Here is a 14,132-nt window from a genome sequence, read left to right as displayed (position 1 = left end):
TCTTTTGTCAAATGTGGGTCACTACATCTCTCACAACCAACTCGAATTGCATGAATTGATTGGTCCTTTTAGGTCAATCTCCTATCCATAGTGTTAAACATTGCCATCATAGCAGCCATTTCGTTGAAATGTGCACCGCCAACTCCTTTCACGCTTTCATTCCTTGGATTGTGGTATTCACGAGAATGCTTTGCAAATTCTTCAACTAATTCCTTGACCTCGCCCGAATTTTTCTTCGTAAGCGGTCCTTGAGAATCAAGGAGTTGTCTTGTCATTACATTGACCCCGTCATAGAATATGGACACTTCTTGTTGAATGTTAAGGTCATGTTGAGGACAATTCCTTAACAACCCTTTATAACGCTCCCATGCTTCATAAAGTGACTCCCCCGGGTTTTGCTCAAAATTAGCTATTGCCTTCTTGAGTTTAGCTATCTTGGATGGTGGACATAATTGGTCTAGAAATTGCTCACGCATTTGAGCCCAAGTAGTGATTGTACCAGGTGGAAGTGCTTTTAACCAATCCTTTGCAGCTCCTTTAAAGGTAACGGGAAACATCCTTAGCAAGACGATATCTCTGTTAACACTCGGCACATTGAAGTAATCAGCAATGTCGTTCACTTCATCTAAATGTTTGAACGCGTCCTCATGATCTTTTCCATGGAATGGAATATCCTTAAGTGCATAAAGGATATGTCCTTTAAGCTCGAATGTGGCAGTGACAGGAATAGTGGGTTGTACTAAGCCTGGACCAACATCATCTCGAATTCTCTTTCTATAAGCTCCCATGGGCATTTCTTCAATATTCTCCATCTCGTTTCTTGGTTCGTTTTCGGGTTCACTTGTATGTTCTTCAAATTCAGGCTCGGTATGGTATTCGGACTTGGTTTGGACGGGTACTTAATCTAAGTGTTCAAGCTTGCTCTCGTTCTTTGAAGATGAACTTGACTCCCTTGTTTTCTTCCCTGAATTCTTTGAGAACACTGACTTGAATTCTTGTAAAGGTGTTTTCTTTGGTGTTTTATCTTCTTTCTCGATCTTATCCTTCTTTTTGTGAATTGCAGACTCGGGATCTTCAAGTGGTGGCACCAAAGGTGTGTTAGAACCACTGGTCATGAACTCCTGAAATAAAACAAAAATAAACACATAAAACTGAACTGAAATAGAAAAATAAGCTAAAAATCAAAGAAAACTAGAATTCACAGTTTTCACGTCGTGAGCCTTCTTTTCCATGTCATGGATCCTATAACTAAAAAAATTAAATTATACTGTGCTTGGTAAATAACTTTTTGCAAGTTTTATCCCACAAAAAGGATCGATTAATCAAAAGCAAATAAATAATTTATAACTAAGCCGTTCCCCGGCAACGGCACCAAAAACTTGATGTGAACGGAAGTACCCACTAATTTTAATATTTATAACCTAACAAACTTAGACTAACTATGCACCTATAGGCAGTGTACCTAGTCAGATTACAGTATAGCTTGGGTAAGTCGGGTATCGATCACAGGGAACGGTGTTATTAATTAATCTAATTGCTATCAAATCAACCTAATTATTAATAAGTTTAAAAAGGGTTTTATCTGATTTTACAAGATCAGACAAACTTAACTCAAATTCAATCAATAAGTAAAAACACTCTTATTTAGTTCGAATCCACTTCGTCCTTATGGCCAGCTAATAATTATGGATTATCAAGTTGGTTATAGTTATATTAGTAATTTAAGTCTAACTTTACCAGTAATTAATTAATTAATGTAAAACTATGTTTGGTCACACACAATTAAACACAGAACCAATTATGATTATGAATTTGCTATGTAAGATTTATTATATAAACGCAATTATGGTCATAATCTACGTTCTCTAACACAACTAAGTTTATTTACATTAATTATTAACTAAGATCGGTCAATCCTAGCTCTAACAATTTAATGTTCACTAAATCATTAGGTAGACAAGTTCATGCAGTTAATGGTTAATAGGCTACACAAAACATGAAATTAAGCAACTAAAGAAACAAACATAAGCATGCTAGGTAACTATAAATCGACACAAGCAATTTACCAACTAAATAAATCCATAAAGATAATGCTATTCATAAATTATAAGCTTCATCTAGCTAAACAAGAGTAGCTAGATTCAGCTGCTTATAATAGCAACTAACACACTATCACAAATCAAAGTATAAGGAAACATGTTCATAAGTATCAAATAAGTAAACTAAATTATGAAACTTCACTCTTTTGGTGTTGAAACCCTTTTTCCAGGACCTTTCTTCTACTAAAAATCGCCTTTTGGAACCTCTTTCTTTTGCCAAAAGTTCTCAAAGTCGTAATGATCAAGGATATATATATATATATATATATATATATATATATATATATATATATAGTTTTCTGATTTCCCGAGTTCACGTCGTGAATATGAGATAACCGTGTTCGGAAAGGATTCTTCCACCTGCATGCATATCTTCTAGAACTCTCTATGCACATTGTGAACCATGACTTGTTCACGTCGTGAATATGTCTTTTAGGTGATTTTCCGTTCTTCCTTTCTTCAATCCTCCGAAATTCCATATCTTGTCAATTTCAGTCCCTATCTTCGAAGATGCTTCTATTTGGCCACAATATAACAATTAAAACTCATAAGTACCATTATTCTATGCAAATAACCAAAATATCAATAGAAATGTAATTAAATATTGCCTAAAAATATGTATAAATATGGCAATATCATTGACCTACCCTGCCGATTAGTCACAACCAGGCTCGGGGACTATTTCACCCCTACCACTACAATGTACTAATACATCATGAACACACTACTAGGCATACATGGGTACTAACTACCCATTCAGTATCTTTCAACCGGTATCCGGGGACTATTTCACCCCCTACTACTACCACATAATAACATATCATGATCATACTGCTTGGCATGCATGGGTACTAACTATCCCTTCATTATCTTTCAACCGGTATCTGGGGACTATTTAACGCCCTGCTACTACCACATAATAATATATCATGAACATACTGCTTGGCATGCATGGGTACTGACTACCCCTTCAGTATCTTTCAACCGGTATCCGGGGACTATTTAAGCTCTACTACTACCAACACATATAACATAGCATCCTAGCAAATAAAGCATGTCAGACAGTGGAAAACCAGACAATCATCTCATAAAACATCTCCTACTAGTGGGCCGACATTGCGGCCTTAGACCCACTTCTATTGTAAGGTAACTCAGATCACACTGCTGAAGTACCGCAGACCCAACCCTAGCCGTTGGATGATAGATTCCCAAACTGTCAACAATCAGAAATATCACCCAATTAATAATTGGGTTCCAACTCATAATCATAAGTCCATGCTTGGGGATTAAGATACCACCCTACCCCTAACTTGGCTTGATTCAAGCCCAAGGCCCTATCCAAAGGCCTAAAAGTCCAACTATGGCTCAGAGCCCAATTTTCCAAATTGGGTCCAAACCTTCACATAGTCTTATTCTAAGGACCAACCATTTATTCTAGTCCAACATTTGACATTCTAATGGCCCAATATCATATAATCATCAAGGCCTAAATATGGCCTAATTTTCCAAATTTAGTCCAAACCCCTCACATGGGCCTTACCCTAAAGCCCACTGAATTATTCTAGTCCATTTGCTTGCTTTTGGATGGCTCATTAATAGTCTAATAGAAAGGCTCAACATAAAGCCCAAGTGAAATTAGGGTTTCACATAAAATGACAATTAGGGTTAAGTGTCTCTCACTTAACCCATTAAGGATTTAATCCGTTACGTCCCTCACTCTACTAAATAAATCATATGGTGTGATTGGGTGCAATTCACAATTCCCATGGCCCAAAATGTGGGTCCCAATAAGTCCAAGGCCCATAAATCCAATCTTAGTGTTTTCCAAGGCCCAATAGCTAGGTCTTTTGATCAATTAGGGTTCATTAGGCCCATTAGTCACATGTTTGATCTTTCAGGTAAATTAGGGCTTGATTGGGCCCATTAGGGTTTCGGTCCCTTTGTCCAAACATCCAAACGAATCAAACACAACAAGCACACCGCCACCCAACACGGCGGCAGGAGGCGGAAGCCACTACCTCACGGTAGTGGTTAGGGTTTCATTTCATTATTATGATTTCTAATTACATTTTACAATGCTGATATTAACTAAACACACACAAACACTAAGACACACACGATGGTTCATGGCAGTAGCCACCGCCTCATAGTGGTGGCGGTGGTTGTTCTTCGTTTTCCGGCCACACAAACCCAACTCTACATCCTTGAAATAACACACATCTGCACTGTGCTCGGAACAGTAATGCAGCCACCCACCTAGTGGCGTTGGTGACGGCAGAACCATGGAGAGGCGGCAGTGGCGGTCTTGACGACGATTAACGGCAACAACCGAATCCTAGAGTCTGGCGGCTCCCTTGTCTTCGACGGAGACGGACAGCGGTGACGCTAACAGGGCTGAGATGCAATGCTGACGAAGGGACATCAAATAGAAGAAAGGTGGTGGCACATATCCGATTTCTAGCCGGTACAGCCTTATTCGAACCTTCACGGTGGGATGGTGGCAGTGGGCGTTCACAGCCACGTCGCTGGTCTTCAATAACTCATTCCTGGTGGTCTTTGTGGTCACCGGAAGCGGGAGCTACGGTGTTCGATGCAACATCAGGGAGGTGGCGGTCGTAATCCGATGTGAAAGGAAGTCAGCGGGCAGCAACACTTAGGGCCCAAGACGTCTGGCAGCCACACTGTGGCGGTACCCGGTGGTTGACGAACTCAACGGAGGTGATATGCAGCGCCGGAGATTGAGTAAGTGGAAGTGGCGGCTGGAGGTTCCCTTTGGTTTAGGGTTTGATAATTGGTGAATCTAAGGTTATATACCCGATGCTACTAAATGTGACAACCCAAAAGTTTCCATTTAGTAAAACCATCCACAACAATCGAAGTCAAAACCGTTCTGCTAACTTTCAAACTTTTGGGATAAGTTTGAGCAATTCAGGATTTACACTTAAGGAGATATCAGGAGAGAGGATGCACTTGGGTTTTGTGCAACTGTGTTATTCCAAAACTCTATGATATTAGAGTTCATTGCGGGAATAAATATTTTCTGCCAAAAATCCCAGGACTATATATAGGATTCTGAGCCAAATTTATTCATTAGTTACATTTCCAACTAGAGAAAAGCCATTTTCTCTCTCACGGATCTTCGGGTTTTCATCCCAAATCGTGAGTACCTCTCTCTAGTTGTATTACATAGCTTACTAAGTGCCTAAAAACATATAAATCATATCAAAACAACAAGATTTGGGAGTTTACAGCCCAAGAACATCTTGGAGAGTAAACTCCTTTATAAGGGCCAAAGTGTGCCCAATGTCCCTCCAAGCCTTGGCACTAAACCTAGAGACTACCATTACTTCTTTTAGACCCCAAAAACATTAAGAAACAAGGCTAGAAGTGAGTTCACGGCCAAGGAAGTTCTTGGGCTGTGAACTCCATTTTAGGGTGCCAAAATGCCCTAAATGCCTTCCTTAAGCCAAGAGACTATCCTAGCACATTACCTTGATGTGTTTAGGACTCAAGACAATCAAAATACCAACACCCATAGGTGTTTACGGCCGCAAGCTTATGACCAAATGGTCCATGGGCCGTAAACTCAAGATAAGAGTGTTTTGATGCCACAAACACTTCCTAAGGCTTAGGCATGAATTTAGAATGCTTCCTTATGACCTTTAGGACCCTCATAAGCATAAATGGCCATGAGTTTACGATAGTAAACTCATTTGGGCCGTGAACTCCTCAAAAACTACAAAGAAGGTGGTCTTTCTCATCCTAGGTTAGAGCTAATGTCCCTAAATCATTCCCTAGCTTTCAAACTTGCATTCCCACATGTGTAGCCATGAGTTGACGGCCGTAAACTCCCTTGGGTCGTGAACTCATGGTAGTAAACTCATATGTGTGTCTTATACCTTCCTATGTCGAATCACATGTGATTCCAACACCTTGCCAAGGTGTGTCCTAGTCCCGGAAGGTGTTATCTTTCATATAGTTATTTATAAACACTATATTCATGTCAGTATGTGTCCTTATATATCATTTAGGACTTATTGTGTCTCGGGACTTCATTCGTAGAACTTCTCATCCGTACGCGCATACCCGTTTGAATCACCCACATCAGGTGAGTTCATACCTCGTAATGAATCTTTTAAACTATTTTAACTGTTTTAAGGGAGGAATACAAGTTGAACACAATGTTAATTGTGTAAATGTTTGTTATAAACATCCTTCAAAATGTTACTTATGTCATTTATAAGTCGTCTTTACATTTCAAAACTCTTTTAAAGGTTGTGTTACTTTATAGTTGTACAGAACTCCGTTTTTAAAGTATAAGCATAACTTGGTAGACAAATGAGTCTTTTCATCATCGGTACAGTTAGAACATTAGTAGACTATTATAGGTATAGTTTAGGAGAATACTATTCATTACTTCTAGTACAATGAAGCACACAAAGAAACAATACCAAAACAGAACTAACAGTGAAGAAAATCAAACAACACCAGAACAGAACATAACTAACAAGTTAATTTGCTATAGCATGACAATACGTAGACAGGATCTAATTATACCAATGAATCGCTAACGCATTAGTGATAGTTATATTGGGTATACATGATCATATAACTTTAATGTGAGTTACACGGCTTGCATGGATTTGCTAGGGTTGCGTTTGGTTCCCTCAATCTCCATACATGATAGCGTTTATTAGGGGTTCTAGCTTTCACATTATGACCGTAATAAAACAAATATGTTTTCTGGTTGATAGTACCTCCGTATGTCATTATAAACGACATCAGGGTACTCATTTCTCCCATTACTTTCATAAATTGTCGGTAACACTTGAAGGTTAATATATTCTCTATTCGAGATAGGTTATAAACCAGGGAGAATGTACTTTACAGTTGACAAGGGAACAGTAGAGTCTTGGTAGAAGACTGCTTTCATAACAGTAGAGTCTTGGTAGAAGACTGCTTTCAAAACAGTAGGGTCTTGGTAGAAGACTGTGTTCAAAACAATCGAGTCTTGGTAGAAGGCTACTTTTAAAAGTTAGGACCATGATGCTAACTTTATGATTCCTTAATGTATACACTATAGGATACATATATGCTAAGTAGATTCCGACAGCTAATAAGATGTGTGTTCTTCGTTGTACGTCCTATTCCCGTTGGATGTGGGTTTACACCGAGGTCACCCAATCTATTATCCACCCGAATCTATATATATTTATGCTTAGTTTACATTAAGTCACCATAAGGGTACCAGGTATGGATCAGGTTATAGGACACAGGGTCAATGCACAGTTTTTCTAGTAAAAAACTTTCGTTTCAAAGTCAGTACTTTTGGTATACAAAACTAGCGATTTCCCAGTTAAGGGCTTAATCCATTTTATTAAGCCAGTACAGTTTTAAAGACTTTAAGTGAGTTAACTCTATAACACCTTAGTTTATACACCATGTTTATATATAAAACTAGTATCCGACAGCTAGTAGGATGTGTGCTCTTCGCTGTACGTCCTGTTCCCGTTGGATGTGGGCTTACACCGAGGTCACCCAATCTACTATCTACCCGATATCAAATTTTATATAGCAGTATAAACAAAGCTATTATAAAAGTAATCACCATAGTCAATATTTTATTATAAGAAATATAGGTTTTCTTAAAAGGAACTCTCCATTAGATATAAAGGAACCATTACAAATCACTCCACGAGTAACAAGTGAATACACCAAGGTTATACATGACAACGATCTAACAACGAATGGAATGTGTGCTATCCGCCTTACTTATTGTATCCCGTTGGGTTGTAAGTTGTGGGCAGATGCACACAATCGATTATTTGTTTACTCCAAGTATATATAACTTGTACCCACTTATTACACATAGAAAGGCTTGTAGTGTCATTTTACTTAACTTCCATTAAAGTAGGAAATATAGGATTTTCTAGAGGAACAGGCGATCATTTCAAAACAGAACTTACAACTTACATCACTTTTACATATACTTTTTCCACATTTTACAGCTTACTCATATCACTAAAATCTTATGAACTCACCAGCTTAATTGCTGATCAACTCTTTCAAATAACTTGTGTTCTCAGGAGACTATTAGACAGGTGCTCGTGCTGGGACTTCAGAAGATGGAGCATTATAGCTTCAAGTCTTGTTTTGTTATTTGTTTATGGCTTCTATGTTTTGTGAACACATACATTGTAAACACTTTCATTCTAAATGAAATGGTTGTTCATTACTTGCTTACCATATACATATCTCATGATACTTGACATGACGTCCTCCACCCCCGAACGTTTCCGCCGTTCCGGTTTTGGGGTGCGACACTAAACATCATGCCATACGACATAAATAGTCCCTCCCTTGAGAATTATTTTCGATTTTGCTCCTATAATTCTTCACAGATTCAATCTTTAATTTACCAAACAACCCCTTAGCCTCCAAATTCTCTTCAAATGAGGTCTCAAAAGTTACTATTTAATCCCTGCCTTCAATAATACTTACAGATTAAGTCCTGTTTTTACACTTTTGACCCCCAATCTCTAAAATCATGACAATTAGCTCTTTGAGACCAACACCTTTCTATATAATTATAAATTTTCGGGCTACTATTCATTAATTAATTTGTTTATTTATTTATTAAATAAACGGTGTGTTACAACTCTCCCCCACTTAAATTTGATTTCGTCATCGAAATCATTCCTTACCATCTTTACGCGCTGAACCACTCTAGTAACATTGTCACCTTCCTGGGTACACCCTAGCCTTCCCAGGGTAGCTGTGACCAATCTTCACAAAGCCCTAACACCCGCAGGTGAATGAATTCCTCGCAACGAGACCAAATCTTCTCCGTCTGAATCTGTTGTCTTGAGATGGTCTGAATCCCTGGTAGACCACTCATACTAAATCATTATCGTTGAACCCAATCCACTTTATCCTTCAACAAGATACTCAACATCTGATAACTCGAGGTTCCCACTATAAATCAGGGTCACAAGCCCAATTAACTCTGTAGGTCACTTATACTTGGCCAAGGCTCAGCTAATCCCGTTGTGATTGACTTTTCACTTCCCAATAAACCAGCTATTATGTGCGTATGTTCAACCCAAAACACAGTTAATAATACTGCCCAAACGTTGAAACTTCCTGAAACAACATGCCGCTACATGACTGCTTTCTAAAATCTACCGAGACCTTCCTATCCTCAATTCATTCGCCAATCACCTGAATTATCGGGTTTTTGCCCGGCTGCAGAGCCAAAGGACTCCCATTTAGTTGTATCACATGACTTCTGAACGAAATCCCTCTCTAGAACAAGTTGCGACTAGTTATCATGCGACCGAGGCGCTAACAACCTCCTGATCCAACCGATCGGGTCCATGCGTCAGATCCTGACGTCACCAAATCCAGGCTAAAAGTGATTGCTACATGAGCAATGGTAGCCTTATATTACAAACGACCCTAAGCAGTCCATTGCTTCCCTGACCTCATAATCGTACTAGCGTTCCTACATTCTTATCACTGGCTCAAACAGATCTAATTCGTCTGAGTAATTCCGAAATCCAATCCGTGTATTTCCTTATCCTCATTGCTACACCTATATTGGTGGGTACTACTGTTCCTTCCGCGTCCTATCAACGTGCTCATGCTATCTACCAACCAAGTGAAGGTTGCGGCTACACCCACATACTTACATCACTCAAGCACTATCTCCTAACCTCGTGAATGCTACAGCTACACCCACAGACTTACAACACTCTAACACTATCTGTCAACCTCGTGAATGCTACGACTGTCGGCTACACCTGCAAACTTACAACACTCTAGCACTGTCTGCCAACCTCGTGAATGCTACGGCTACCCCCACAGTCTTACAACACTTCTCATACTATTTGATCGCTTGTGAATGCTACGGATACCCCCGTGGTCTTATAACACCTTCCATACTGATTCGACCATGCGCTCAACCTAACACTCAACCGAACTTGAGTCCTAACTGGAGCTCTAACCTGGTTCCCTAAACCTGTTTTCTGATGCCAAGGAAAATCATTAACCAAATGTTGGAACATTTTCTAAGCTCCCAACTCTCCTAATCCTCAACCTAGACGGCCACTCGATCACCTTTCCCCCTGACGGGGATGCGAAACTCATCCTAGTTTCACACCTATTTCTTCTCCTGGATACCTAATCGATTCTCCCCCCCTCTAAGATTCGACTAAGTCTTCACGGCTCATGATAGTTGAAGGATTCCCAATCCTTCTCGCTTTCTAATATCCCACTGATGACAACCTGTGCTTACTAATGTCAGCGATCACTTACCAGTTACACCCGAAGATCGCCCATCTTCTGAAATCTTGAAGAGTACTCTTGAAACCTGGTCCAGTCTGACACCTCAGTCCACCTCCAATGCTGACAACTGGAGGCCTCAATCTTCATCCCAGCTGACGAATCCCCGATCCCACTCCTAATACCGTAGCACCACTGAACTCTAACCGAACACAACCCATGTGAAAGTACAATTCTTTTGAACATCCAATAACCGAACACTTATGCATCTAACCCCTGCAACTAACACTACCATCTTCATGCTACCAATCCTTTCTTAGCATAGGTGGTGCCTTGAACTCCAAATTACTTCCATAGACAGTTGACGACCATACCCGAACAATGATAGAACCATTAACTCTGACTTCCCTGGGGAACTATCACTCTGACCCTGACTTGATATCCTCTAAACACTACTCCTGCACAGATCCTGACAAAGATCCAGAATGATATTGGTAAATGCGGAACCCACTCCATCAGATACGTTCCTCTGTAGGTTCATCACGGACTTTTCGGCATGCAAAATGGCATATAACAATCCTTGATAATCCCAAGCAATAGCAGAGAACCAACTCGAGATATGACTCATCCAACTCTCTCACAATTCTAAAGTGATACAGATTCCCAATATCCACCTTGAAGTGGAAGAAGATGACCTACCCGCAGTCATCTGACGAAATCCTGATCTTGATGATAGGAACTAACTATAGGATCTTCCTTCCCAAAGGATTATAAGGATCCATAGACCTTGGGTTTCAAATGAACCCCTAACTTTCCCGTGACAAATCTGTCCCAAAAGGCCCCAAGACGACTACTGATAGCTCTTAAAGTCCTTCCTTGGATGAACAAAAGACCATCGAGGTCCATTCCCATAACTCTGCAAGTAATCTCCAATGAGATGAACTTCTACGATCGTGCATCTACTGGCCCAGGCCCTGCTTTTGAGCCGGAACCAAAATTTGAACCTTATTCTTGGGTGCTTAACACCATACTAAACTGACATTCCAAGGATTCGAATATACCCAAGAATCGTTATTACCTTTTGCTGACATGACCAACCCCGCTACCTTGTAGCAACCTAAACCCTTGGAACGACAAACTCCCATGTGCAATTTCCCGTATGTGCTGCACTGACTCCGACCTCGCTAGCCTTTCACCCGATGATCAGAAGTCATGGGTCTCTTCCTGAGACCCTCTACTATACGCACCTGGCACAACCCTCTCTTCCCAGGGTGCTCTAAACCAATCTCTCATCTACAAACTCTTTGAATTCATATCATTTAGGGTTTGACACCCTATCAAACTCACTAGCTCACTTGCCAATGACTAAGCTGCAACAACTGCAACCTCCTCTGTCCCCAAACCGGGTCACAAACTCCTCCCTGAAGCTGCTTAGATTCTCCAAGAATCTCACCGATTCGAGTATGGATCATGTGCTTTCAGTAGTATGGACCAATACTACCTTCCACATCTATCTATACTTTCCTCAACAATCCTCCTGAATCCTCCAAGTCACTTCCTTAAACTGGTACCCTGAATGCTCCCTGACAGCGCAACCAAACCCACTAAAGCATTGCCTAGGCTTTCCTAGGTTCCCGTACCCACCCAGTGCTCAGCTGTTGAAGGACTTCCCACTAATGTCAACTAGCTACCTCATGAATGTAGCCACATGCAACTTAGCATATTCCCTTAGTAGCCAGCTCACATTACTAAGAGTCCCACAAAGCACAAAGCAAGCAACATTCAGGCAATGGAAAATCTAACCACCATACTCCAAACAAATCAGTCTATCCTCTTGTCAGGGATCGATACTAGCATTCGATTCTGAGGCTCACACAATCAGTCACAACCTAAATAGACTATCTTATCACTAACTGATCAGTACTATCATGCAACTCAACAAGCACATACAACAGGCATCTAAGGCATCTTCCTAGATCCTTAGCCCTAATCTAGCATGCAGTTCTCACACACTTACAACAGGAATATAAGGCATCCTTCCTAGATCCTTAGCCCTAATCTAGCATGCTGTTCTCATAATCATATCATATCTTAGCCTAAATTGTATATGTATCTTGTGGAAAACGTACTTGAGCTCGGCTGGTTGCACGCATCACACACCTTGTTCTTTTCAAAGTTCTTTTCTCCTTACAAATTCTTTTTCAAATTCTTTTTATAAAATAATTTTCTTTTGAAAATTTTCATACCAAGTCCTTAGTTTTAGTTCGGACACACCCGAGAGTGTTCCCGAATCCCTCAAACCAAGGCTCTGATGCCAACTTGTAACATCCCAAAATTCAAGACCAAAAATTTCATTTTTAAATAAGTTATTATAGAACCACAAGTATAAAAAACACCAATAGTAACATTGCATGTCAAAACCAAAATATCAGAAATCCAAGAATGTTAACATAAAACAATATCAGAGTGTAATGCCAAGGATCTCATGTGCGGAAAACATAATCTGATGTGCTGCGACCAAGCCGACTGCTTCCCTTTGGAACGAAGTACCTAAAACCAAAACTGTAAGATGTAAGAAAGAAACTTAGTGAGTTCCCCCATCATACCACATACCATACAATACACATACTACAAGGCGATTCTGGGGTGCCTGACCTACCCTGCTAGGCCATTCTGGGGTGCCTGACCTACCCATGTCAAGCCATTCTGGGGTGCTTGACCTACCATGTCAGGCTATTCTGGGGTGCCCGACCTACCCATGTCAAGCAGTTTTGGGGTGCTTGACCTACCCTGCCAGTTAGTCACAACCAGGCCCGAGGACTATTTCACCCCTACCACTACAATGTACTAATACATCATGAACACACTACTAGGCATACATGGTTACTAACTACCCCTTCGGTATCTTTCAACCGATATCCGGGGACTATTTCACCCCCTGCCACTACCACATAATAACATATCATGAACATACTACTAGGAATGCATGGGTACTGACTACCCCTTCGGTATCTTTCAACCGGTATCCGGGGGCTATTTCACCTCTACTACTACCAACACATATAACATAGCATCCTAGCACATAAAACATATCAGACAGTTGCAAACCAGACAATTATCACAAAGACAATCATCTCATAAAACATCTCCTACTATTGGGATGACATTGCGACCTTAGACCCACTTTTACTGGAAGGTAACTCACCTCACACTGCTGAAGTCCCGCAGACCCAACCGCAACTGTTGGAAGACAGATTCCCGAATTGCCAACAATAAAAAATAACACCCAATTAATAATTGGGTTCCAACTTATAATCATAAGTCCATGCTTGGGGGTAAGAGACTACTCTACCCCTAACTTGGCTTGATTCAAGCCCAAGGCCCAATCCAAAGGCCTAAAAGTCCAACTATGGCTCAAAGCCCAACATATGGCCCAATTTTCCAAATTGGGTCCAAACCTTAACATGGTCTTATTCTAAGGACCAACCATTTATTCTAGTCCAACATTTGACATTCTAATGGCCCAATATCATATAATCATCAAGGCCCAAATATGGTCCATCTATGCCCTAATTTTCCAAATTGGGCCCAAACCCCTCACATGGGCATTATGCTAAAGCCCATTAAATTATTCTAGTCCATTTGCTTCCTCTTGGGTGACCCATTAATAGCCCAATCACCAAATCCCAAAAGAACAGCCCAATATAAAGCCCATGTGAAATTAGGGTTTGCCATAAAATGACAATTAGG

The 14,132-nt window shown here is 40.4% G+C and overlaps 1 non-coding gene across 1 annotated transcript; it reads left to right on the top strand.

The window, feature by feature from the left end:
* The first annotated feature begins 321 nt into the window (after nucleotides 1–321).
* On the top strand, nucleotides 322–428 carry LOC111888693 (small nucleolar RNA R71). The gene has a single exon (XR_002849288.1). It is a non-coding gene; the product is annotated as a small nucleolar RNA R71 (small nucleolar RNA).
* Nucleotides 429–14,132: the final 13,704 nt, after the last annotated feature.

The sequence above is a fragment of the Lactuca sativa genome, chromosome 2, assembly GCF_002870075.4.
Source record: "Lactuca sativa cultivar Salinas chromosome 2, Lsat_Salinas_v11, whole genome shotgun sequence".
NCBI lineage: Eukaryota > Viridiplantae > Streptophyta > Magnoliopsida > Asterales > Asteraceae > Lactuca > Lactuca sativa.
The sequence above is the reverse complement of the archived record's forward strand: the minus strand, read 5'-3'. Positions and strand labels throughout refer to the sequence as shown.